This window comes from Leopardus geoffroyi, chromosome X (genome assembly GCF_018350155.1).
Source record: "Leopardus geoffroyi isolate Oge1 chromosome X, O.geoffroyi_Oge1_pat1.0, whole genome shotgun sequence".
NCBI lineage: Eukaryota > Metazoa > Chordata > Mammalia > Carnivora > Felidae > Leopardus > Leopardus geoffroyi.
Window position 1 is genome coordinate 102,783,587 of NC_059343.1, and position 23,525 is coordinate 102,807,111.

General features: G+C 40.7%; 1 protein-coding gene across 2 annotated transcripts in view; it reads left to right on the forward strand.

Annotated features, from left to right (window-relative positions):
* LOC123594578 (testis-expressed protein 13D-like) overlaps positions 1-23,525 on the forward strand; it is a 96,536-nt gene that overhangs the window by 56,076 nt on the left and 16,935 nt on the right. The window contains exon 1 of one of the 2 annotated variants that reach the window (XR_006710786.1): positions 20,945-22,091. The exons of the other annotated variant lie outside the window; for it this stretch is intronic. The gene's annotated coding sequence lies outside the window, so the exon portion shown is untranslated. Of the gene's footprint in view, positions 1-20,944; positions 22,092-23,525 lie in introns of those variants that run through there. 2 annotated transcript variants of the gene reach the window in all.

Below are 23,525 nucleotides of genomic sequence, written 5' to 3' on the forward strand. Positions count from 1 at the left end.
CTCACTTCCATTGTCTTTAGCTTGGATTTCTTCCACATCCCTGTCACTTTTATCACGCAGCATCGGTTGTCAACTATAAACAAACCACCAGCGTGCAATGCATGCAGAGATGTGACCCTAGCAATAACTGCTTCCTCACTTGAGATACTTGTTCCTGATGACAGTGCTCACTATTTAGTTATAGCTTTTATAGGTCTATATGATGCACATCATATATCCTAATTAATTAATTGTGTTTGGAAACCTTACTGGTAGGAGAAATGCCTGTTTGCCATTCCTGGATATTCAGCCTAGAAACTTTGTTTGATGTGTAAACAGAAGGACAGTGGCTGAATTTGTTACTGCTCTTATGTTAGTTAGCCTTGAATAATTAGCCATTGAGTCTTTGTGAATCTAAACCTTGAGATAAAACTGAAAATATATCAAATATCAGAATATTTGATGTGTACATTTATGAATTCATTCCACAAATATTTAATTTTGTTTGTTCTGATTTTTTAGAAAATAAATACAGTTGAAGCATCTTCTATATCCTTCCAAGGTCTCAATGCCCTCCCTCCTTCTCTCCCCAGTGATAACCACTATCCTGAACTTGATATTTAACATTTCCATGCATATGTGTATAGTTTTAATGGATATATATCCATAAATGATATTTAGTATTGCTTTCCCTTTTTAAAACTACGCAAGCAGCAGCATCTCATCTTTAGCACTTTGCAACTTGTTACTTTTTATTCAATGTTATGTTTGTGAGATTTTCCACGTTGATCCACAAAGCTCTAGTTCATTCGCAATAACTTCTCTGTAGTGTTCAACCGAATGAATGTGTCACAGTGCATTCATTCCTCCATTCTCCTGCTGATGGTCATTTAGATGGCTCTTAAATTCTGTTACCATACGTACAGCAATGAGCATTCCTACACTAGTCTCCTTATGTGCATATGTGGAAGAGATTCTCTAGGGCTTTAGAAATGGTATTGCTGGGTCCCTCTTCTCCTCCCCATCAAATGCTTCAGTAGCTCCTTCACAATTACTAACTGCACTTTCTCTCGGAATTTCTCCGAGATTTTTCAACTTTATGATGGCACTACAGCCATATGCATTCAGTAGAAACTGTACTTCAAGATTTGAATTTTGATCTTTTCCTGGGCCGGTGATACGCAGTAAGATACTGTCCTGATGCTGGGCGGTGGCAGCGAGCTGCAGCTGCCAGGCAGCCACGTGATTGTGAGGGTCAACAACTGATACACTGACAACATTCCACGCCCATACAATCATTCTGTTTTTCACTTTCAGTACAGTGTTTGGCGAATTACATGAAATATTCAAAACCTCATTATAAAATAGGCTTTGTGTTAGATGATTGTGCCCAAGTAAGTGTTCTGAACACATTGAAGGTAGGCGAGGCTAAGCTATTGATGTTCGGTAGGTTAGATGTATTACGTGCATTTCAACTTACAATATTTTCAACTTAGGATGAGTTTGTCAAGACCCAAACCCCATTGGAAATTGAGGAAGATATGTATTAGAACATTTACGCAGACTTAAGATTCATGCATGTTTTTTTTAGAAAAATTTGTAAGTTTATTTATTTATTTTGAAAGTGAGACAGAGAGAGAGAGAGAGAGAGAGAGAGCGCGCGCAGGAACAGGGGAGGGGCAGAGAAAGAGGGAGACACAGAATCTGAAGCAGGCTCTAGGCTCTGAGCTCTCAGCACAGAGCCCGACACGGCTCGAACCCATGAACTGTGAGATCATGACCTGAGCTGAAATCGGATGCTTAAGGGACTCAGCCACCCAGGTGCCCCAGATTCACCCATATTTGTATATTTCATTTACTGTATTTACTAGAATTGTTTAATTAACTTGTTTAACTTTTTAGTGCTTGCTAGGGGCATTTAAAGTCTTTAAAAAGAAAATTAAATATATTTGAAAATGCAGTTTGAATAGTTAAGGGAATTTAATTAATTAAGTTATAAATTGGACTGGTTAATAAATAGAATAACTTTGTAAATTGAAATGAAAAAATCAAGAAAAACCTGTTTTAAATGTTCTAACTTTAATCAATTGAAATTAAACCCATTTAATAGTAGCCTTTTTTTTGCATAAAAGTCACATTCAATCATACCAAGAACCTAGCATTGCAACTTTCTTTTAATTCTATTTAACTTTGTAATAACTGAATTCTTTCCAAATTTTTCATTATACCATTTATTAAATTGAGGCCACAATTTTTTCCTGCCATTCCCATTTTACTGCTCTGATCTAGACTGGTTGTTCTCAAGGCCTGTTGCACAGCCATTAGCACTGAACTTTCTTCTCCTTCCTTTCTTTCTCTATCCTTACCCCTCCATCCTGTTGCTTGGAACATGGATGCATGTGTTGGTGCAACAGTGGGACCATGCATGTGAGATAAGCACCCAGGGAAAGATGAGGCAACAAGATAAAAGAAGCCCAGATCTCTGACTAGGATTCTTGGTTGCTTTTCCATATTGTTTAATTTAAAAATTTTAAAATTACTCTTTTTGAAATAATTTCTGACTTAAAAAAATGGAACAGTAGTGCAAAGAATTCTTATATTTATGTAAATGCCCTGCATGCCAGTAGTACGATGATCAAAATCAGGAAATTAATTATGATAAAATAGGGGCACCTGGGTGGGTCAGTCGGTTGAGCGTCCGATTTCAGCCTAGGTCATGATCTCACGGTTCGTGGGTTTGAGCCCCACATCGGGTTCTCTGCTGTTAGCACAGAGCATGCTTTGAAACCTCTGTCCCTCTCTCTCTGCCCCTCCCCAACATGTGCTCTTTCTTAAAATAAACTTTAAAAAATAATGATAAAATAATCTCATTGACATAATTCATTCAAATTTCATCAGTTACTCACTAATGCCGTTTTTTTCCAGGTCCAGGATACAATCCAGGAGCACATGAAGTGTTAAGCCTCCTTAGTCCCCTTTAATCTGTGACAGTTCCTCAGTCTTTTTGTGCCTTCCATGATCTGACACTTTTTAAAAATTGAGATATAATTGACATTAGCATTTAGCATTATTTTAGTTTCAGCTGTACAACAGAGTTTGTTTCTTGTAATAAGAACTTTTATGACTAATGCTCAACAACTTTCGAATATATAATACAATATTACTAACTATAGTTACCATGCTGTACGTTACATCCCATGACTTTTTAAAAAGTTTATTTATTTTGAGCGAGGAGAGGGAGAGACAGAGAGAGAAGGAGAGAGAGAGAGTCCCAAAAGGTCTGTACTGTCACCAGAGCCCAACTCAGGGCTGTATCTCACGACTTACAGGATCGCGACCTGAGTGGAAACCAAGAGTTGGATGCTTAACCGACTGAACCACCCGGCGCCTTCCCATGACTTTTTCTTAAACAGACATTTAAAAATTACACAAGTAAGCATATACTTGTAACCCGTGATCAGTGCTATGATGGAATAGTTGAGTCCTATTATTTGCACTCTCTAGACACTCTATAAAGTCACCGCTGACACTGAATTAGTGGATCCTGAACCCTTGCTCCTGGGAAATACAGGGTTAATCCCTGTGAGCCTCTGGTCACAATATTTTCATCAATTGATCAATATATAACCTTGTTTTATTCGTGTCTCTGTTCAAAGACACTTTAATATACATTATTGATTCATTACATTGAACTCACAGCTGACAGTAATATAACTCATGCCTGAATGAAGCTTATCTAGCACATGTAGAACTTATTTATTTTAAAACTGGGAGTTTGTACCTATTGACTTCCTACACCCATTTTGCCTACCCCCTCACCTTGCCTCTGGCAACTCCCAATTTATTCTCTACATCTATGAGCTTGGGTTTTTTTTTTTTTCTTAGATTCCACATAGAAGAGAGATCATACAGTATTCATCTTTCTCTGAGTTATTGCATTTGGCATAATACCCTCAATGTCCATCTATGCCATCTCAAATGGCAAGATTTCCTTTTTTATGCCTGAGTAATATTCCAGTGTGTGTGTGTGTGTGTGTGTGTGTGTGTGTGTGTGTGTACATACAAGATTTTTAAAAGTTTATTTATTTTGAGAGAGAGAGAGAGAGAGAGAGAGCATGAGCAGCAGAGGAGCAGAGAGAAAGGGAGGGAGTGAATCCCAAGCAGGCTCCACACTGTCAGCTCAGAAGCCTGGAGGGGCTTAAAGCCACAAACCATGAGATCATGACCTGAGCCCAAATCAAGAGTTGGACACTTAACCATCTAAGCCACCCAGGTGCCACCACATACCACATCTTTATCCATTCATTGATGGTCAAGGTCTTTCATATCTTGACCAGTGTAAATAATGTTGCAATAAACATAGGGTACAAGTTAGTGTTTTAATTTCCTTTGGATAAATACCCAGAAGTGGGATTGATGGATCATATAATAGTTTTATTTTTAATTTTTTGAGGGTGACCCGATACTTTCTAAGAGTATCTGCCAGGTATTTTATAGAACTTCTCTCAATTTTCATTTGTCTGATATTTCCTTATGATTAAATTCATGTTATGCATTTTTGGTGGAAATAACACAGAAATGATGTTGTGTCCTCAGTGCATTATATCCGGGGGCACATGATGTTCTGTCCCATTATTAGTAATGTTAGGGTTTTTTTAGTTTTAAAAACTTTTTATGAAAATGTAACACACAGAGAAAAAGCAAAATGATTATACATTCATCACAAAATTAACATACCCACAGAACTACCACCAGGCTAAAAAAATCAAACATTACTAACATTCCAAATGTTTCTGTCGTATCTCTTCCCTATTTTTACTCCTCATCTTCCTCCAAAATAACCACTGTCCTGACTCCTAACATTGAAATTATTTTACTTATTCTTGAACTTCATAAATAAAATCATGCAGATTGTATTCTTTTGTGTCTGGCTTCTTATATTCAAACATGTTTGTGCAGTCCATCGAATGGTTGTGAATGCCTATATATTTTCATTTCTATGTTGTATCCGTGGTAATATTAGTTTTGATCAGTTGGTTAAGTTGCCCATTTGTTGTTTCTTTTATTGTGGTAAGAATACACTTGACATAAAATTTACCATTTGCTTATATAATCTGTTGATATTTAGTACCTTTACAATGTTGTGTCACTACCACTGCTATCTAGTCCTAGAATATTTTTGGTTTTTTGCCAAAAGGAAAACTCATACCGTTAACCAGTAACAAGGCATTCCCCCTACCCCAAACCTCAGGCGAATACTAATCTGTTTTCTGTCTCTACGGATTTGCCTATTCTAGATATTTCACATAAGTGGAATCCTAAATATGGGACCTTATGTATCAGGCTTCTTTCTCTCAGCATTTGATTCTAAAATTCATCTATGTTGTAACATGTATTGGGGCTTCATTTCTATTGGTGGTTGAATAGTATTTCATGGTATGGTTATTCCACATCTTGTTTATGCACTCATCAGTTGATGGACATTTAAGTTGTTTCCACCTTTTGGCTATCATGAATAATGCTGCTATGAAGATTAGTTATAAGTTTTGGCATGAACATGTGTTTTCAGTTCTTTTGGGTATATTCTTAGGAGGGCAAGTGCTGGGTCATAGAGTAATTTCATGTTTAACATCGTTGAGGAATTATCAAACTGTTTTCCATACTGGCTGCACAATTTGCATTCCCATCAGAAATGTGTGAGGGTGCTAATCTCCGTATATATTTGCTACAACTTGCTATTTTCTCTGTTTTGATTATAGCCATCCTAGTGGGTGTGAAGCGATAGCTCATGGTTTTGATTTGCATTTCCCTAATGACTACTAATGTTGAGCATCTTTTCTGTATGGATGGTAGGTAGGAGTGTTCCTATTTTCATTTCTGATTTTAGTAATTTCCATCTTCTCTCTTTCTCCTTAGTTTAGCTAAAGGTTTATCCATTTTATTGATCTTTTCAAAGAACCACATTTTTAAATAAATATTTTATTTTTTTTAAGTAATCTCTACACCCAGAGTGGCTCAAACTTATAACCCTGAGATCAAGAGTTGCATGCTCTTCTGACTGAGCCAGCCAGGCAACCCTCAAAGAACCAACTTTTGATTTCATTGATTTACTCCATTGTTTTTATATTCTGTATTTCATTTATATCTGCTGTGAAACATTATTTTGTTCCCTCTGCTAGCTTTGGGTTTAGTTCTCTTTTTTCCTTATTCCTTAAGGTGGAAACTTGGTTATTAATTTGAGAACTTCCTTCTTTTATTTATTTATTTATTTTTGAGAGGGAGAGAGCGAGGGTGGGAGGAGCAGAGAGAGAAGGAGACAGAGAATCCTAAGCAGGCTCTGTGCCATTAGTGCAGAGCCCGACACAGGACTCGAACTCACAAACTGTGAAATCATGACCTGAGTCAAAATCAAGAGACAGACACTTAATTGACTGAGCCACCCAGGCGCCCTTTCCTTCTTTTTTTAATGTAGGTGTTTACATATTTCCCACTGAACACTCCTTTAACTGCATCTTATGAGTTATGGTATGTTTCTTCTTCATTTCCATTCATCTTAAAATATTTTCCAATTTTTTTTGTGATTTCTTCTCTGACCCATGGGTTATTTGAAGGTGTGTTGTTTCATTTCCACATCTGTGTACATTTCCCCATGTTCCTTCTGCTATTAATTTCTAGGTTCATTTTATTGTAGAGAAGATATTTTATATGATTTCAGTCTTTTCAAATTTATTAAGACTTATTTTGTGGCCTAACATATGGTTTATCTGGGAGAATATTCCATGTGTACTTGGGAAGAATAAATATTCTGCTCTTTTTGCATTGAATGTTCTGTATGCATCTGTTAGGTCTGGTTGGTTTATAATGTTGTCCTCTATTTCCTTATTGATCTTTTGTCTCACTGTTCTAGTCATATTTGCTTCATATATTTTGGGGCTCTAATGTTAGATATGTCCAAGTGGTTTTTTTTTAATGTTTATTTTATTTATTTTTGAGAAGGAGAGAGAGAGAGAACAGGGCAGGGAGGGGGACAAAGGGTCCAACGTGGAGTCCATGTTGACAGCAGAGAGCCCAATGTGGGGCTCAAACTCAAGAACCCATGGGATCATGACCTGAGCTGAAATTGGATGCTTAACTGAGCCACCCAGGTGCCCCAGATATGTCTTTGTTTTTAATTGTTGTATCTTCTTTTAAAAAAAAAATTTTTTAACATTTATTCATTTTTAAGAGACGGAGAAACAGAGCGTGAGCAGGGGAGGGGCAGAGAGAGAGGGAGACACAGAATCTGAAGCAGGCTCCAGACTGAGCTGTCAGCACAGAGCCCGATGCAGGGCTTGAACTCATGAACTGTGAGATCATGACCTGAGCTGAAGTCGGGCGCTCAACCGACTGAACCACCCAGACACCCCATTGTCGTATCTTCTTGATGGATTGACCCTTTTATCAATGTATAGAGTTCTTTGTCTCGTAAAAAATTTTGACTTAGACTCTTTTGTCTGATATTTGCATAGCCACCTCAGCTCTCTCTTGGTTACTGTTTTCATGGAGTAACTTTTTTCAACCTTTTAATCTTAAATCAATTGTGTCTTGAGTTCTCAAGTCTTCCATAGACTACATTTAGTTGGGCCATCCATCTGCCAACCTGTTTTTTAATTGCTGAGTTTACTTGTTTTGTTTTAATGCAATTATTGAATGGGAGGAACTTCTGCCATTTTACTACTTGTTCTCTATAATTTACCTCTTCTTTTGCTCCTTGGTTCCTCCATTACTGCTTTCTTTTGTGCTTGATTTTTTTTAGTGTGCATTTTTCCTTTCTCATTTCTTTTTCAATATATATTTGTTGGTTATTTTCTTAGTGGTTACACGTTAAATGTGTAACAAACAAATGTAAATTAATACTAACTTGGCTTTGGGGTGCCTGGGTGGCTCAGTCAGTTAACCGTCAAATTTCAGCTCAGGTCACGATCTCATGGTTTGCCAGTTTGAGCCCTGGATCAGCCTGTCTGCTGTTAGCACAAGCCCACTTCAGACCCTCTGTCTCCCTCTCTCTCTGCCCCTCCCCTGCTTGTGCCCTCCCTCTCCTTCTCTCAAAAATAAATATTTTTTTAAAAAACTTTAAAAAAAGAAAAAATTACTAACTTGGCTTCAATTCTATAAAGAAATTGTATATAAAACTCTGATCCTATACAGTTCTGTTCCCCCTTTATGTTGATATGGTAACAAATTAAATCTTATACATTGTGTGCACATTAACATAGATTTATGCATTTTGCCTTTTATTATTTTTATTTTGTTTTTTTCACCATGATAAGTGTACTCTTTAATTCCCATCACCTATTTCCCGAAACCTCCCACCCCCCTCCCCTCTGGTAACCATTAGATTGTTCTCTATAGTTAAGAGTCTGTTTCTTGGTTTGTCTCTCTCTTTCTTTTCCCTTTGTTCATTTGTTTTGTTTCTTAAATTCCACATATGAGTGAGACCATGTGGTATTTGTCTTGGTCTTATTTTGCTTAGCATTATACTCTTTAGATCCATCCATGTCTTTGCAAATGGCAAGATCTCCTTCTTTTCTATGGCTGAATAATATTCCATTGTATATATATCACATCTTCTTTATCCATTCATCTATCAATGGACACTTGGGCTGCTTCCATAGTTTGGCTATTGTAAATAATGCTCCTATAGACATAGGGTTGCATGTATCCCTTTGAATTAACGTTTTCATATATTTTGGGTAGATACCCAGTAGTGCAATTCATAGGGTAAGTTTTATTTTTAATTTTTTGAGGAACCTCTGTACTGTTTTCCAAAATGGCTGCACCAATTTGCATTTCCAGCAACGGTGAAATAGGGTTTCTTTTTCTCCACATCCTTGCCAATACCTGCTGTTTCTTGTGTTACCGATTTTAGCCCTTCTGACACGTGTGAGGTGATATCTATCTCAATGTAGTTTTGGTTTGCATTTCCTTGATGGTCAGTGATGTTGAGCATCTTTGTATGTGTCTGTTAGCCAACTGTATGTCTCCTTTGGAGAAATGTCTGTTCATGTCTTCTGCCCATTTTTAATTGGATTATTTATTTTTGGGTGTTGAGTTAGTTGTATCAGTTATTTATATATTTTGGATACTAAACCTTTATTGGATATGTCATTTGCAAGTACCTTCTCCCATTCCATAGGTTGCCTTTTAGTTTTGTTGATTGTTTTCTTCACTGTGCAGAAACTTTATATTTTCACGTAGTCCCAATAGTTTGTTTCATTTTCGCTTTTTTTCCCTTGCCTCTGGAAACATATCTAGGAAAATGTTGCTATGCTGTTGTCAGACAGATTACTGCCTGTGCTCTCTTCGAGGATTTTTATGGTTTCAGGTCTCACATTTATGTATTTAATCCATTTTGAATTTATTTTTTGCATGGTGTAAGAAAGTGGTCCAGTTTCATTCTTTTGCATGTTGCTGTCCAGTTTTCCCAACACTATTTGTTGAAGAGACTGTCTTTTTCCCATTGGATATTCTTTCCTGCTTTGTCAAAGATTAGTTGACCATATAATTGTGGGTTTATTTCTGGGTTTTCTGTTCGATTGCATTGATCTATATGCCTACTTTTGTGTCAGTACCATACTGTTTTGATTACTACAACTTTGTAATATAACTTGAAATCGGGAATTGTGATACTTCTGGTTTTGTTTTTTTCTTTTTCAGTTTCTCTGTCCTTTTTCTGGGACTCATGTTATGCCTATTTGGTATATTTGATGATATCCTACATGTTCCTTAGGCTGCATTCATTTTTCTTCATTCCTTTTCTTTCTGCCCCTCAGACTGGATCATTTCAATTCACTTCTTTTTTTTTTTAATTTAATTTAATTTTATTTTTTTCAATATATGAAATTTATTGTCAAAATGGTTTCCATACAACACCCAGTGCTCATCCCAAAAGGTGCCCTCCCCAATACCCATCACCCACCCTCCCCTCCCTCCCACCCCCCATCAACCCTCAGTTTGTTCTCAGTTTTTAAGAATCTCTCATGCTTTGGCTCTCTCCCACTCTAACCTCTTTTTTTTTTCCTTCCCCTCCCCCATGGGTTTCTGTTGAGTTTCTCAGGATCCACATAAGAGTGAAAACATATGGTATCTGTCTTTCTCTGTATGGCTTATTTCACTTAGCATCACACTCTTCAGTTCCATCCACGTTGCTACAAAGGGCCATATTTCGTTCTTTCTCATTGCCCTGTAGTACTCCATTGTGTATATAAACCACAATTTCTTTATCCATTCATCAGTTGATGGACATTTCGGCTCTTTCCATAATTTGGCTATTGTTGAGAGTGCTGCTATAAACATTGGAGTACAAGTGCCCCTATGCATCAGCACTCCTGTATCCCTTGGGTAAATTCCTAGCAGTGCTATTGCTGGGTCCTAGGGTAGGTCTATTTTTAATTTTCTGAGGAACCTCCACACTGTTTTCCAGAGCGGCTGCACCAATTTGCATTCCCACCAACAGTGCAAGAGGGTTCCCGTTTCTCCACATCCTCTCCAGCATCTATAGTCTCCTGATTTGTTCATTTTGGCGACTCTGACTGGCGTGAGGTGATATCTGAGTGTGGTGTTGATTTGTATTTCCCTGATAAGGAGCGACGTTGAGCATCTTTTCATGTGCCTGTTGGCCATCCGGATGTCTTCTTTAGAGACGTGTCTGTTCATGTTTTCTGCCCATTTCTTCACTGGGTTATTTGTTTTTCGGGTGTGGAGTTTGGTGAGCTCTTTATAGATTTTGGATACTAGCCCTTTGTCTGATATGTCATTGGCAAATATCTTTTCCCATTCCGTTGGTTGCCTTTTAGTTTTGTTGGTTGTTTCCTTTGCTGTGCAGAAGCTTTTTATCTTCATAAGGTCCCAGTAATTCATTTTTGCTTTTAATTCCCTTGCCTTTGGGGATGTGTCGAGTAAGAGATTGCTACGGCTGAGGTCAGAGAGGTCTTTTCCTGCTTTCTCCTCTAGGGTTTTGATGGTTTCCTGTCTCACATTCAGGTCCTTTATCCATTTTGAGTTTATTTTTGTGAATGGTGTGAGAAAGTGGTCTAGTTTCAACCTTCTGCATGTTGCTGTCCAGTTCTCCCAGCACCATTTTTTAAAGAGACTGTCTTTTTTCCATTGGATGTTCTTTCCTGCTTTGTCACAGATTAGTTGGCCAAATGTTTGTGGGTCTAGTTCTGGGGTTTCTATTCTATTCCATTGGTCTATGTGTCTGTTTTTGTGCCATCAATTCACTTATCTTTAAGTTCTCCCATTTCTTCTTCTGCCTGCTGAAATCTACTGTTGAATTGCTCTAGTGAATTTTTTGTTTTACTTATTGTACCTTTAAGTTCCAGAATTTCTATTTTGTTTTGTTTCTTTTTTATAATTTTTTTTCTTTTTTGCCTTATTGGATATTCTCGATCTGATGACACTGTGTTTTCTTGGTTTCCTTTCATTCTCTTTCCATGGTTTTCTTTAGCTTTTTTTGAGCACATTTAAGCTACTTGATTAAAAGTCTTTGTTTAGTAAGTCCACATCTGGGCTCCCTCAGGGACAATTTCTATTGATTTCAACTTTTCCTGGGAATGGGCCACACGTTCTTATGTCTTTGCATGCCTTGAAATTTTTTGTTGAAAACTTTGAAAGCATTTTGAATATTAATGTGGTATATGTAGAGATCAGATTCTCCCCCTGCCCCCTGCCCAGGTTTTTGTTACTACTTAAGTTTTGAGTTATAGTTGTTTGTTAAGTGATTTTTCTAAACTATTTTTGTAAGGACTCTATTCTTTGTCGTGTATGGCCAATGAAGTCTATGGTATATGAGCTAGGAGGCCAGCTAGTGTTTTGACAGACTTTCCTTACGTGCCTGGGACCAGAGGAAGAGAAAAAATCCTTTGCCATTCTTGAAACATCGGTGTTGTCGTGGGCACCCCTTCAAAGTTTAGCCACATTGTTTATCATTCTGCCTCGGTTTTCACTTTCTGCTTATGCAGAACCTGAAGGTGAGGCAGAAGTGCAAGCTTATGGCCTTCAATAACATTTTCTGTGTATGCACCCAGCACTGAGTACGTGCGTGGTTTTGTCAATTCCCTGGAATAGTTGGGAGCTTTAAAAAATCCATTACACCCACACATAGCTCCTTTTATAACCCCTCCCTTCCCGTAAGTCTTGGCCTGTCTGTTACTTGTCCTGACTGTTGTCCCTTGCCATAGTCTGCTGTGGCAGTGCTTGGGCCTTTCATGTTTTTGGCTAATTCCACTTAAACAGTTGTTCCAGTGCTGGGAACGCACTGAGTCACGTGAAACAAAGGCAAATCCTCGCACCTATCTCCAGGGGGCCACCAGACAGATGGAAATGGACAACCACAGGTCTTTGAGAGTAAGTTGTGTTGTTGCCTCTGCTACTAATATTCTGTTCCAGGTGTGTGGACTGCCATCCTCAGACCCACTGCCAATCTGGAGATTGGGAGGTGGCAGGCAGGCAATTTGAAATGCCACGTCTATCTCTTACCACACAGTAGCTACTTCTTTCTTCGTCCGGGCCTTCCCTGGATGTTTTATATCTTTGAGTAGATTCCAGAGTTCTGCAGAAGTTGATTCTGTTTTTGCCAGCCCATTAGTTGCTTTGTGGAGGGATGGAGCACTGTATTCTCTATTCTGCCATTTGTGGTGCTGTCACTATCCTGTCCATTTGTTTTTAAAGAAAAATTATCGAGTAACTGATGTGAGTGTTCCCTTTGCCGTTTTGGAAAGCGGATCTGTTTTCTGGATAAAGAAGGTCCGTTTTCCAGGTGCTTCTCTCCTGGCTGGTTGGGAATTCTGACAGGGAGGTCTTTATGAAGGCAGGGCAGGAGGGACAGGTTGCTTGGCAAGGTTTGTTTTAGGGTTGGGTAGGCCGGGAACTGGCAGTCTGGCTATGAGCCCGCTGAATGCCCAGTGAGAAGGGTATTTCTCTGAGAAGCCAATATCCAAACTAAAAGTCTTAACTTTCCCCAGGGCATTCAATTGTTTGTTTTTTTGGTTAAAAGCCCTCTAATTTTTTGTTTTCAGAATGTCTTTTGCTCACTGGCAAATGCCAGTAACTAGTACTCTGGGCAAAGGATTTGAGGAGGAATATGGTGGTGGAGACTGATGCAGCTGTTCTGTCTTACGAATCTTCAATTGATTCCCCCGTTTAGATCCCCACCTCTCATTTTTGCTCCCTTCTGCACTTGCTGACTCAGAGCCCAGAGTATCTCCAGGGTCCTGCCAAGCGGGCTGGCTTCCATCTCCTCTGTAGGTTCCTCATAACATATTCTAGACTGTGCTCTCATCCATCTGTTTCACCTGCCAACTTGCTCACATCCACTTCCCCTCTCACAGAAATGTGTTGGAATCTCTTTTGTTGGCCATACCTTCACCTTTACCTCATTCTTTTTCGTGTTAGAGGTTTATTCTGTTATATACTGCTGCACTTTTTACTTGACTGGACTCTGGGAGGGATTGTGAGGATGCTCCTGGTCCAACATCTTGAACTGGAGTCAACAGAGAGCTTCGAGCACCTTCTCGGTCCCGGGTACTATGCTAGGTGCTAATGGTGGACAAATGAGTGAAACTAATTTCCTGGTGCCAAGAAGCTCGTAGTCTACTTATGGATACGGTTCTATGCAACAGATATTAAGACGAGGCTTTTCCCCTTTCAGTTTTGGGTGAGAATTCAAAGCTGAAAACAAAAGGAGCACATATTCTAAAGAGAGGGGACATACCTTCTGTATAGAATTTGCTAAAGGATGATTTCCAAAATATGATCTGTTGCCCCTGAGGCTATTATTTGCCCCAAAGGTATATAACGAGAAGTTCGGGGACTGATATTGAGAGGAAGGTGATAGAGAAGATGGTTTCGAAGAGAGTTGTGAGAACGCCTTGGAGTTTCTGCTCATGGGAGAGTGAAGGAGACACTTTCCACTCACTTAAGTGGAAATGGGGCTACAAGAGAACACCTCCAAGGGCTTGATGTGTATTCCCTGGGGATTGACATTTGCAGGGACTGGCAACTGAGTCACATCTGAAAACAGAGTCTTAAGGTGAGAGAGGCTCCGGCTACAGCAGCAGCCTGTGACAACGGAGGGGAGAGAGAGGGCTGCATATATGGGGAGCTATACTTCTACCAACGCACGGGCAAAGCTATCTGTTTGCCAGGGGCCAGAAGGAGTCGCCATGGTGGGAAGTTAGAGTCGGGTCATCTTATAAGGGATATACTCTAGGAAGATTGCTCAGAGGTGTGAAGTGACCCTAAGAGAGGCAGAGACCGATAGAAACCAGGGACAGGCATTGAAAGAGGACAGCCGGCGTAGGTATTGCCCAAGTCAAGGAAACTGCAGGTGAGAGGTCCCCAGTGACGGGAGAGTCCCAAGTAACGCTCCAGAGACAGTGTCAGCTTCGGACATCTGTGGCACTTTCCGGTGCCAGGTGAAAAGAGGACCAGTAAAGGAAAGCTTCTTTTGAGTCTTCCTTCCGGTCCTTTCCTGGGCTTCGGCCCTAGAGGCAGGATTTGAGGCAGCACGGTGATCGGGAAGGAAAGGATAGAAGAGAAAATGGATGAGGGGGAAGCCAACCACACTCCTTACCCTTCCCACACTGTGAGTCTCCTCGCTGAGCTGAAGGAGGGGAGAGGCTTGGAAATAGGTAATGGATTAAAGCTGTGATATATTAGACTGGACCCGGAATTTTTAATGCCTAAAAAACAAAACCGTTTTTTAATATCTGGGAGTGACTGAAAAAGGTATGAGTTCTGTCTGAAATTTCATGCAGGGGTGGGGAAAAACGATTCCGCAGAGCTTCTGGTGCGAAGCACTCGTGTGAAAAAATTATATTGCTTTCTGCTTACACCCTACTGTGTCTAGCTCATTCAACAAACTAGTTGATATAAGTGCCACACTGTACGTATAGTCAAGGTTCAGTGAGTAGCATCACATAGGAGAAAGTAATAAACTCTTCCCAGGGAGGCCAGGAAAGGCCTGACACCTTCTCTCAGAGGAGTTAGTGCTTGAGCTGGATTTTAAAAACCAAGAAGAAATTTGCCAGGTAAGGATGGGGGTGGGAGGACATTCCAGGAAAAGGGAACAGTGTGTGCAAAGGTAGGTGTTATATGGGCAAGTGAATGTACTTTGGTGATTTGGAATCATTGTAGTGTAAACCACCGTTGGATAAGGGAGGGAGGTGGGATAACATTTAGGAAAGCAGGGATGGGCAGCTATAAGTCTTTTAGTACAAAACCATGTAAGGACTTATAGGGGCCAAGGCAGGCAGCCCCAAGATGGGCCACTTCGGCATATTGATTGTTTTAAATAAAAGTTACTTAACGTTAGAGGCAGTTAGTTAGGTTCTAACAGGATCCCTGGAGGCCAGCAAAGAGGAAGTCAAGGCCAGCTATCAGGAAAGTGAGGGGGCTGTCCTGGCAGCACCTCACAAGAAGCTGGATCCAACCAGACAGGCTCAAGATGGCAGGTGTCATGACAGGAAGCCCTTGACCAAATAAGGGAGAAAAGGCGCGAAACCCCGCTTCCAAGAAATCCCTGCCCCAAGTAATGCATATTCTACCCTCTAGTTAACCACAAGCAATAAAAGATGGAAACCCAAACCCCACTGCTGGCAGCTCTCTCTTGAGCTCACCTGCTCTCACATCTCAAGAGTGTACTTTTGCTTTAATAAACTCCCCCGCTTGTGTTGCTCATCTACTGTGTTGTGTCCATCCCTGAATTCTTCCTCATGACGAAACCAAGAACCTTCAGCGACATCTTTGGGATGGGCTGGGTCACGGCCCCAGGGACTGGGGTCTCCCCAGTTCACCTGGCAACATTAAGAGACAGCCTGTTGAAGAAGGACTCACAGACCCTCCTCTGTCCTCCTGAAAGCAGGAAATAAATCTCTCAATGTGAAAGGTCCCCTTTCTGTGCCAGAGATAAAGACATCCTTATTACCAGAGAGGGGAAATTTAGAGCCAAGAAGGCTGTAGAAAGAATCCTTGATATTTTTTTTACTAATTTACTAACCTAGCCCAAATTCTGTTTAGAATTCCTTACCAGTTGAAGCTCCCAGTTTTCTTTGTCCTGTCAATTCCTCACAATATATTATCTCTTTGTCTGGAAAGTATAAAAATTGTCTGCCTTGGTCATTTTTTTTAATTAAAAAAATTTAATGTTTATTTATGAGTGAGCAGAGGAGGGGCCGAGAGAGAGGGAGACACAGAATGTGAAGCAGGCTCCAGGCTCTGAGCTGTCAACACAGAGCCCAACATGGGGCTCGAACTTGTGAACCGTGAGATCATGACCTGAGCTGAAGCTGGACACTTAACTGACTGAGCCACCCAGATGCCCCTTGGTCATTTCTTTAGGTCTCAATTTCCTAATTGGGCTTCTGTGCACGTGTAATAAACCTTCGTGTTTTTTTTTTTTTTCTCCTGTTAACCTGTCTCCTGTTAATTGAATTCTTATTCCAGTTGGAAGACCTTGAGGGTAAAGAAGAATTTTTCCTTCCCTTCAGACTCCTTAAAGAGAACTTCTTCTAAGGCAATGATTTTTTTTTTTTTCGTTTAGTAAGTTCTATGCCCAGTGTGGGGCTTGAACTCACGACCCTGAGATCAAGAGTGGAATACTCTACCAACTGAGCCAGCGAGGAGCCTTACGGCAGTGATTCTTAACCTGGCATTCACAAACAAAATTCATGGGGGTCTGTGAACTTGGAAGGGAAAACAGTTATATCTCTGAAATTTAGCATTCCTCCCAATTATAAATATAGGAAACAAACCACAATGGTAGTAGCAATGTCTGTGACTCTGTCATGGATAGAAATCACGGATATTTTTGTATCGCATTGCAATTTTATTCAGATGTCTCAAAATATTATTTACTTGTTCACTATTTGATTTATTGTGGTGTTAGACTTGCTGCCTGATCGTTTATTTAATGTGTTAATAAAAAGCAGCCATATTACCATGTAAAATTTGTGTTAAAAGTAGTTTGATACCTTATTTCAATGTAATTGGTTTCCTTTGTAATCTGATGCATTTTATTTTATACATTTAAGAACATTATTCTGGGAAAGGGTTCATGGAGTTCAACAGACTGCCAAAGGCATACATGGCACACAAAAAGGTCAAGAGCTCCTGCTTAAGGAAAAGAGAATCACTCAAATTTGCATCCTTGTCCATTTACATGTGAGACTGAGTAGCATAGGGGTGGAAAAATAACCCTTCTAGGTTCTTCGCTGAGGCTCCACTGTAGTAAAAGACAGGTTAACAGGAGAAAAACATTAAGTTTAATAATATATGTATTATATCTATCTATCTATCTATCTATCTATCTATCTATCTAATCTTGCATACATGGTACATACCCAGGAATATCGACTAACTCCCTGAAACGGCCCAAGCCAACATTTTACTTATTTTTATTTTTATTTTTTTCAGGTGAACATTTTAAATGTTTAAAAAGCTAAAGACAAAAGTAGATGTTGGGGGTCGTTGGGGAGACCAGTTTTGGGAGGTTACCAGGAAGATCACAGTAAATGAGGGTCTGGTTGGTTTGCACATTTAAGTCTTTGCCTTCTCCATTGATCGGAGTTTCTAGAATTGAGTAATCCTCCTCTTGCTGGTACAGAGAGGGAGACAGTTTTACAATGAAAGATTTCCTTTATAAATGTAAATTTCCCTCACAAAATGGTAATTTCTACTCGGTTTTCAGAGTTTCTCCTGTGTCTATTTCTTAAAAATAACCAGGTGAAAATAATCCTTATGCCAAAGATGCATGTTTTCTTTTCTTTTCTTTTTTAAATATACATGTAGTTAGTTTATTTTGTTTGTTTTTTTTAATTACAAGGGACATTCTATTTTATTTTTTTCTTCCAAGATTTTATTTAAATTCAAGTTAGTTAACATACAATGTAGCATTGGTTTCAGGAATAGAATTTAGTGATTCATCACTTACATAGAACACCCAGTGCTCATCCCAACAAGTGCCCTCCTTAATGCCCATCACCCATTTAGCCCATCCCCCCAGCTCCCCTCCAGCAACCTTCAGTTTGTTCTCTATAGTTAAGACTTTCTTATGGTTTGCCTCCCTCTCTGTTTTTATCTTCTTTTATTTTTCCTTCCCTTCCCCTGTGTTCATCTGTTTTGTTTCTTAAGTTCCACATATGAGTGAAATAATATGGTATTTGTCTTTCTCCGACTGACTTATTTTGCCTAGCATAATACACTCTGGTTCCATCCATGTCATTACAAATGGCAAGATTTTATTCTTTTTGATGGCTGAGTAACATTCCATTGTGTGTGTGTGTGTGTGTGTGTGTGTGTGTGTGTGTGTGTGTATGTGTGTGTGTGTGTGTGTGTGTTACCACATTTTCTTTATCCATTCATCAGTCAATAGACATTTAGGGTCTTTCCATGGTTTGCCTATTGTTGATAGTGCTGCTATAAACATTGGGGTGCATGTACCCAGATTTGAATCAGTATTTTTGTATCCTTTGGATAAATACCTAGTAGTGCAATTGCTCTGCCATAAGGTAGTTCTATTTTTAATTTTTTGAGGACTCTGTATTGTTTTCCAGAGTGGTTGTACCATTTTGCATTCCCACCAACAGTGTAAGAGGGTTCCCTTTTGTCTGCATCCTTGCCAACATGTTGTTTCCTGAGTTGTTAATTTTGGCCATTCTGACAGGGGTGAGGCGGTATCTCATTGTGGTTTTGATTTGTATTTCCCTGATGATGAATGATGTGGAGCATTTTTTCATTTGTCTGTTAGCCATTTGTATGCCTTCTTTGGAGAAATGTCTGTTCATGTCTTCTACCCATTTCTTGAAAAAAATTTTTTTTAATGTTTATTTGTTTTTGAGAGAGAGAGACAGAGTGCACGTGGGGGAGGGGCAGAGGGAGAGGGAGACCCAGAATCCGAAGCAGACTCCAGGCTCTGAGCTGTCAGCACCAAGCCCGACGCAGGGCTCGAACCCACGAACCATGAGATCATGACCTGAGCTAAAGTTTGGCACTTAACCAACTGAGGCTCCCATGCACCCCTCTACCCGTTTCTTAACTGGATTATTTATTTTTGGTGTTCAGTAAGTTCTTTATAGATTTTGGCTACTAGCCCTTTATCTGATATGTCATTTGCAAATATCTTCTCCCATTCTATAGATTGCCTTTTAGTTTTGTTGATTGTTTCCTTTGCTGTGCAGAAACTTTTATCTTGAGGAAGTCCCAGTAGTTCATTTTTACTTTTGTTTCCCTTGCAAAAAGGCATATTTTGGAGTGGCAAATTCTGCTCTCTTCCAGTAGTCTATGATGAAAGTGATATCTGCATGCTCCCAGTAAGAATGATGAGGTTTTAGGGGCGCCTGTGTGGCTCAGTCAGTTAAGCATCCAACTTTGGCTCAGGTCTTGGTCTTGTGGTTCGTGAGTTTGAGCTCTGCATCAGGCTTTGTGCTGACAGCTCAGAGCCTGGAGCCTACTTCGGGTTCTGGGTTTCCCTCTCTCTCTGCCCCTGTCCCGCTTGCACTCTGTCTCTCTCAAAATAATAAATAAATGTTAAAAAATTAAAAGAAAAGAATGAGACTGTAGTTCACTTATACTACCCACGCTTCCATCTTTCACTAAAAAAGATAATAGCAGCCTCCTTCCCCATTTGTCCTGAGAGCACCCTACAGAGCAGACACCTCGAGGTTTCAGTGCTTTAACTTCAGTGATACATTGAGGAGTCCGGTGGTGTAGCTGGGGCTCTGGGGTGCAAGAGCATCTGGCTCCAGGGGTCCTAAACAAACCAGACTTGACCACTCCAAAATCCAAAGGCCGAGAGACCAGTGGTGGGGAAACAAGAAAGGAATTTATTTCAGAGAGGCCAACACTGGGAAGACAGCGGACTAACATCTCAAAGACTGTCTCCAAAGTGCTGAAAATACTTCCAGGTTTATATAAGGAAAATATGGGACAGAGGTCGGTGGGTATATGTAGAGGGGCAGGAAAGGTCAGGTCGATCATTGTCTTGGGGTCAGTCACTCGAGATCTTGCTGGCTCAGGGCGGCCCTCATTGCTTGAGGGGGTAGTTTTGGTTCCAATCAGGGGATGCTTTGCCTGCAGGTTTTTTTTTTTTTTGTTGTTGTTGTTGTTGTTGTTGTTGTTGTTGTTGTTGTTTGCCTGAATTAAGAGATAAGCTGGAAAGAACTTAATCAAGACAAACTGAGGTCCAAATGGAGGTAGCTGAAGTCCTCTTTCAGTAGGTAATAGCAGAAGATGCCTGGTGGAGGACAGTGGTGCCTGGCTGATGCCATGATGCCCAGCAGAGGGAGTGGGCAGGGGAGGTGGAAATAGAAGTCATTTGTGCTCCCAGGTCATATCCACTCCCCAGGAGCACCTAGAAACACTCTGGAGGGCCCTTAATCAAAGAAACTGGGGTTGGGGTGCACCGAATGGAAGAACCAGAAAAATGTGGTGTTTATCTTTAACAGGACCTCCAGTATCCACAGACTAGAGACCTGAAGAAATTTGGGTTCCAAAGCAATTTGTTGTGGGAGAGAGAGCCATCATATTGGCTTTTTTTTTTTTTATTAGTTTTTAATATAAAAGATAAGAAACCAAGTGAACTCTCCTTTTTGTGTTCAGTATCCCATTAGCTGAACATCCTCTATGTGTGTTTACAGAAATATTTTATGACCTGCGAATAACTTCAAAGGCTGAGAGCTGGGGCGCCTGGGTGGCGCAGTCGGTTGGGCGTCCGACTTCAGCCAGGTCACGATCTCGCGGTCCGTGAGTTCGAGCCCCGCGTCGGGCTCTGGGCTGATGGCTCAGAGCCTGGAGCCTGTTTCCGATTCTGTGTCTCCCTCTCTCTCTGCCCCTCCCCCGTTCATGCTCTGTCTCTCTCTGTCCCAAAAATAAATAAACGTTGAAAAAAAAAAAATTCAAAGGCTGAGAGCATATTTCCCCCAGCATTTGCTTTAGAGCTCATCAGAGTAATCAGTTCCCAGCTTCTAGAACAAATCTTAGTTTTCTTGGACAGCAGTATCATCCGTCACTCACTGGTGTATTTTTGAATGGAAAAAGTGCCAGGTGTTTCGACTTCATCCCCAACAGGTTTACAATCAAGTTTACAAATAGTCCACTGTTGGTTTAGAAGGTTTGTTTTTATTTATTTTGGTTTGTTTGTTTTATGCATATCAAAGGAATTCTATAACCCCTTGGGTGGAGATGTGCCACTGTAAATGTTGCTACCCTGTGACAAAAAATGCCGAGTTTACCATCAGCTGTGTCCACTGAGATTTATCAACCGTAAATTGAGGATCCTTGCATTAAAAATGCAGGGTATTCTTTAAAGTAGGCCATGGTATTAAGTGAAATGATATGTGACAAGTGCTTAGAACGGTATTTATTGACGCCGAGCAAGTGCTTGATAAGTGTTAGCCATTGTCATCACTGCCACCACCACCATCATCGTCCCGCCCAATGAGTGTGGATTGAATAGTAGTCCTTCGGCTGCTGTCCTGTACGGAGCATGTATGTGAGCAGAGGGGCAGAGGAAAGGAGGAATTAGGCAAAGAAAGTCTTCTCGCCTAGATGCGTGCTCACACATATGGTTACATTTCAACGGAAAAGGAGATACGCTGAGGGTTCCGTTAGGTATGGGCTTCATTGGTTTAGGAGAACATTTCCCAAAACTTTTTCTGTGGAAAATTAGTCTTGCAAGACCCTTTGGAGGGTTGCGATGTCCTTTAGCACATATAAGTGAGTAAGAAGTCCCTCTGAAAAAAAGGAATTTAATCTTTGAAACTCAGTTTGACAAAGGTCCTTGGCTACATAACTCCTCTTTCTTGTAACACTTATTCATATCCCCAGGCACTAGTGTTCTGTATGTAGTAGGGTGTTGTGAGATAATTGTACTTTTTCCTCTTTAGAGAAATGACCTGTCAGTCACTCTCCACGCGGGCCATCGGAAGGGCTTCCTGGAGCAGGTCTTCAAGAGGCCATGTCAGTCATGAAGATGTTCACCAGACAGAAAGTCTGGAGCAGAAGTCCAAGGAGGAAACAGACTTACATGTCCAACCCCTTTGTCCTGAGATCTGGAATCAGGAGGATCTATCGAGGTAGAGAAGAGTGGCCCTCTTCAAGGCCTAATGCCAGGAAAGGATAATTGGACTCATAAAATAAAGTTACCAACAATTTAATTTTTGTTTAAAAATTAAACAATTTAACAAAAAAATGTTTATTTTTTTGAGAGACGGAGAGAGAGAGAGAGAGAGACAGAGAGCGCATGAGCAGGGGAGGGGCAGAGAGAGAGGGAGACGCAGAATCCAAAGCAGGCTCCAGGCTTCCAGCTGCCAACACGGAGCCTGACACAGGGCTCGAACTCTTGAACCGTGAGATCATGACCTGAGCTGAAGTCAGATACTCAACCGACTGAGCCACCCAGGCACCCCTAAAGTTACTAACAATTTTAAGAGAGGGTGGTCTGGTGGCCTGGTCCTGGCACTAAGAGGAACAAACAGGATGGTCAGCAACCAGTGTAAAATGAGCATCCAGGGCCCCTCGTTCAAAAATTATTAAGGGTTTAGGGGCGCCTGGGTGGCTCAGTCGGTTGAGCGGCCGACTTCGGCTCAGGTCATGATCTTGTGGTCAGTGAGTTCAAGCCCCGAGTCAGGCTCTGTGCTGACAGCTCAGAGCCTGGAGCCTGTTTCGGATTCTGTGTCTCCCTCTCTCTCTGACCCTCCCCCGTTCATGCTCTGTCTCTCTCTGTCTCAAAAATAAATAAACACTAAAAAAAAAAAAACATTAAAAAAAATTATTAAGGGTTTAAAGACAACAACAGCACAGCGTGAAACCAAGGGTGGGGCCCGCCTAAGCATGGGCCCCTGTGCAACTGCTTAGCTCATACACCCGTGAAGCCAGCTCTGGACGGTGGTCTTGGTTTTCAGAGTCTGTGCACAAGAGAACTGTTCTTGCCCTGGCTCTTCTAGGGCTGTCTTACTCCCTGAGGAAGTCACTGGGGGTGAAATGAGATTGCTGGTCACTAAGGGCTGTAAAGAGATCCATCCAGATCAGTTTCTTTATTTTCTACGGCTGTTCTAACAAGTTATATGGACTCAGTGGCTGAAAACCACACCAATTTATTACCAGAAGTTTGAAAGTGGTCTCGCAGGGCTAACATCAAGGTATCGGCAGGGCCAGTTCTTCCTGAAGCCTGTAGGAGGGGATCCATGTCCTTGCCTTTCCCGGCTTCTACAGGTTGCCTGTCTTCCTTAGCTTGTGGTTCCCTTCCTCCTCCATCTTGAATGCCAGAGATGGCGCATTTTCCTAATCATCGTTCTGTAGTCATCTGTCCCTCCGACTCTACTCTTCTGCCTCCTGTTTCCACTTTTAAGCACATGAGGCTCACCTGGATAACCCAGGATAATCGCCCTATCTGCTGATTAGCAACCTTAATTTCATCTGCAACACGAATTGCCCCTTTCCAGGTAATCTATCATATTCCCTATTAGGTTTCAAGGATTAGGACGTCTTTGGTGGATGTGATGAAGGCT